Source organism: Crocodylus porosus, unplaced genomic scaffold, assembly GCF_001723895.1.
Source record: "Crocodylus porosus isolate Cpor-Errol unplaced genomic scaffold, CroPor_comp1, whole genome shotgun sequence".
NCBI classification, from domain to species: domain Eukaryota; kingdom Metazoa; phylum Chordata; order Crocodylia; family Crocodylidae; genus Crocodylus; species Crocodylus porosus.
Genome location: NW_017728906.1, coordinates 132442855 through 132447583, shown reverse-complemented (window position 1 = coordinate 132447583; position 4729 = coordinate 132442855).

The following is a 4729-nucleotide window of genomic DNA, read 5'->3' as shown; positions in this document are numbered from 1 at the left end:
CACCTTGCCGGGGTCATCTGACCCCGGTGCTCTTTCCTGCCAAGGCAGGGGGTCGGACTAGATGATCTACCTAGGTCCCTTCCGACTCTAACTACTATGAAACTATGAAACTATGACTAAAATTGCCAGGCGAGCGGTAGGCTCGTTCACAGGGCTATACTGTGATCACAGGGAGAATTCCATACAGCAAGAAGAATCACCCACTTGTCTGTTTCAAAGGATTTCTTGCACTCTCTAAGTTTACAAGCATATTTATACTTAAGACAGAGAAAGAGATAAAAAATACGACCTTGGAGAAACAAAACAAGAGTAAATTACACAGAAATTTAGGAAGTTTACTTAAATAAACCATCTGTGCCCAGGGTAATATATCAAGATAACCTAAGGATAACCCAAGGCATGAAGAATTTCATATCATAGAACATTTAACTGAAATAAGCAGTATCAGCACTTCTAGTCTCTGTTTTTCTAGTCAAATAAGTCAGAAGCCAACTAAATTACTCCTACGCTACGCTATGCTATCAACAAAGCTATAGCAAAATATTGTGAATAAAGGCCCTGATTATGAAAATACTTAGCAGTTTTGTCACTTTAATCATGTAAATAGACTAAAATACTTCATGGGGGCCGGTCTACATAGGACGCTAACTGTGCAGTAGCCAAATAATACTGCACAGTAGTGCATCACAGCAGCAACAGTGCCAATACATTACTGTGCAGTATTATTTGGCTACTGAACAATGGCATCACTAAAAAGGCATTTGCCAGTGCTACTGCACAGTAACTCTGGTCACTGTGAATTTATTTAGTACTTGATAATACAAATACTAAATAAATGTGCACTAACCACTGCATAGTAATGTCTTGTATAGTAATGTACACACCCTGAGTGTACCAATGTGCATTGAATTAAGCACCTGGATAATGAATTCCTCTTGTATTAAAATATTTTTTTCTTGGTGGCATAAATTTGACTCAATGTTAATAATAGAACATTATTTATTTACATTTTTATTGCTGAATGAATAAAAACAAGCTATACAGAAGTTTATGTTATACAAAAGCAGAATTTAAACTGACTCAGAAGGTTAAAGTACCTAAAATGATAAGCTCCTTGTGCTGGAGGGAGATTTAGTGTGACCTGACTAACTGCTTAGATACCCTAAAGGCAAAGGACAAATTTCAGACATACAACAGCAGAATGTTAGAGCAATCCACAAGTTAGGCACTTAGCACTCTGGGAAGAGAATACAAAACAACAATGCCTCCAAAGAGTGATTCTGAAATCCCAGAGACATCTACAGCCAGTAAACAGAAAAACTAAACTCAGGGATGTTTCTGAACTTGCACTATCCATCAAGAATCTCTGATCATAACTTCTACTCTCAAGTCTGAAATAGCTACCAGAGACAGCTCTGGGGGGAGGGTGTGGTGGTTTGAGCACTCCCACAGTTGATTTGTGCCACTGAGAGGGAATAGGGACCTGGATCTTCATTAAGTCTACTGTGGAGGGGGAGGAAGCACCTGTGAAGGAGCTGGAGTGTTTCCCCCAGGTCTCTCCAACTCCATTTGGACCCAATCTGTTGCAACTGCTGCTGTGGCAGCAAGGGATGAGACCGGGATTAGGGTGGAGGCATAGCACAACCTGGTCAGAGTGGGATAGGTAGAAATAATATACCTACAGGCAGAGAGCAGAAATGACAGTGGTGTTATCTGCAATGGCTTGGGCTCCCTGCAGTCCAGCTGCTGCTTCTGCATCATGGGTGGAGGAAGAGATGAAGTGAGCTTCTGCAGTATCCTGGGTGGGGGTGAGGGACATAAATTATTTTGACCACTGGTGATTTGGGTAAGATTTCACTGTCTCTTCCCCTTACCTACCCCAGCTCTTTCTGCACACTCTGCATTTGATAGCTACTACTGCAGCTCCTGCTGTCTCCATTTATCTGAATTTGCAACTTTAATGAATAAAATATTTTATTCACCAGTTCTACTTCTATGTCCTACTTCATTGTCTTAAACACAAACCCACTCCTGTTCTCTATCATCATTTACTATTTTTCATTAATGTACCCCTGCTTTTTCTGGGGAACAGGTTGCGCACTTTCCCCACTGTTTCTTCCACTCCTCAGGGGTTCTGCATGCACTGCCTTCTATATTCCACTTAAGGGAAACATTCCACCCCCAACAGGATAGGAGAGCTAGGGGTGTGTGAAACAGGTTGTATTCAATTCAGATTAGGCCCGAATCAGGGACAGTGATTCAGCTCATTGATTCAGATCACTATTCTCAGTTCAATTCAGCTGAATCTGAATCTGAAGATTCGATGCTGATTCAGAGAAGCAGTGATAAAGCCATAGACACAGCTTTAAATGTTTTTTCTACATACCTCGAAGTAGTAGGCATGGCTCATGAAAGCTGTGATGCTGGGGCAGACGGAGCATCCCACAGGAGCGTGGGAGGGCCCCCCAAGTGCTTGGTGGTGAACCCAGAAGTAGACCCAAAGTACTTCCAGTCCACTTGCGCGTCCACTGCTGAGCACATTACCCCCCTCCCCGCATCTCCCTCCAGCTCAGTGCTTGGCCATGGTGGGACCCCAGGTGTCCCCCCAGACCCAGGAGGCACAGTTAACAAGCCAGAAAAGTGCAGGGGGGGCAGCGTGCTCCCTAGAGGATTGAGAAGTGGACTGGAAATGTTTCTGGTCCGCTTCCGGGTCTGCTGCTGAGTGTGATGGGGAGATCCCCATGCTCCATGGGATGCTCCATCTGCCCTATCATCTCAGCATTCACAGGTCACCTGGTACCTTGAGGTAGGTATAAAAAAAATTAAAACTGTGTCTATATTGATTCATAGGGTTCCAATTTGATTTGGAGAGATTAAAGGCTCTCCTGATTCGATTTGGATTTGGAGATTTGTCCACCAAACTGGGTCAAATCTTTGCCGAATCAAATCATGAACCGAAGCTTTGAACAGACCTAATGACAGCCCTGTGCATGCAGTCCTGTATGTAGAGCTGCAAGTGTCTCTGGTAACTTAGTAAAGGGATGCAATAGTGGAAGACTTCGCAATGTTCTCAGGGACAGGACAGAACAGTTAGTTTCATACTTGAAATCTTTATCCACAAATGTGAGAAGTATGGGAAGCAAACAGGAAGAATTGGAGGTCCTAGTATAGTCATAGAATTATAATGCAATTGGGATTGCAGAGTTGTGGTAAGATAATTCACTTGACTGGAGTAGGGTTGTGGATGGGTAGAGCATGTTTAGGAAGGATAAGAAAGGGAAAAAGAGGAGGTGGTGTTACCTCGTATATTAGGGCAATGTAGATGTGTTCCAAGATTCAGTACAAAGTGGGCAGTAGGCCAAAATGAAAGCCTCTGGGTAAAGGTCAGTGCAGAGAGTAGCTGAAGTGGTGAATGGTGGGCACCAGCTGCAGTCCATGAAACCAGGAGAAGAAAGTAGAGGAGGCCTTCTTCAAATAAATGATGGAAGATCTCAAATGGAAGATTTTAATTATTAGGAGGGAAACACAGCAATGTACATACAGCAGCTTTGTGGAGTGTATTGTGGATTTTTTTTTGGTATTGATGGTACACAGATTTTCTTTCATGCTAACATGACAAGTCCTGTGGATGGGAGGAGAAATGGGTGTGATATACATAGGGTGGGGTGTTTGACTAATCAAATAAGGCTTGGTCAGCTGGTCAGTCAAATATCTGTCAAAAATTGTAAAATAAATATTGCCATTTGGTCCAAGTAATACACAGAAAAAAACACAAATTTTCATTAAAATATGCCAATAAACAATTAAAAATCATACACCTGTCAAGAAAACTATAAACACTGTATTTTTTGTAAAAGAACTGTATTCTTTGATTGGTCAAATAATATGTAGTCAATTGACTAGTCAATTAACAATATTTGATTGATCAATTGAGCAGCTTGCCAACCCGATACTAGATAGACACTTGGCTAGAATGCTCTAGTAAGGGATGATCCTTGAGCAGGTGTGTAGACTAGATAGATAATTTTGTGATTATTCTTTAGCCTAGTTGCCTATGATTCTAAAATACCAAAATATATATTTTGCACAGTTAAGCATTTGTTCTTTTTGGCATTAAGATAAAACAAAATGTGTCACACTAATTCCTTCCTCAATAAGTGTTCTTTTCCCATGCAAACTACCAAGGTTAAAAAAATGAGAGCAAGTATTCTCAATTTACATCTAACCATTACTTAAAGCCATGGACTGGTAATTATATTTAATAGAAACAAGTGTATGTAAATAAAAAGTTTTTGAAACATATAGTAAGGTTAAGTCAAATGCTTTTCTAAGCTAGTACAACACATCTATTACATTAATAAATATTTGTTTTCTTTTCAAAAGAATGAATGGAATATCTTTTGAGTAGTAGTGTATCTATTGGTAGTGCTTCTCCCTGCCCTCTAGCTGGTCCGGATGATCTCCACCATAGAGTTCTAACGGAACTGGCCGAGGTCATTGCAAGTCCCCTGGCACAGCTTTACGAGCACTCGTGGTGCTCTGGTTATGTACCGGAGGACTAGAAGAGGGACAACGTGGTTCCCATCTTCAAAAAAGGCAGGAAGCAGGACCCAGGAAACTATAAGCCGGTGAGTCTTATCTTGATCCTAGGCAAGCTGTTTGAGAAAATTATCCTGGCACACATCCAGGAGCGGCCAGCAGGGGACTGCATGCTTAGGGGCAACCAACA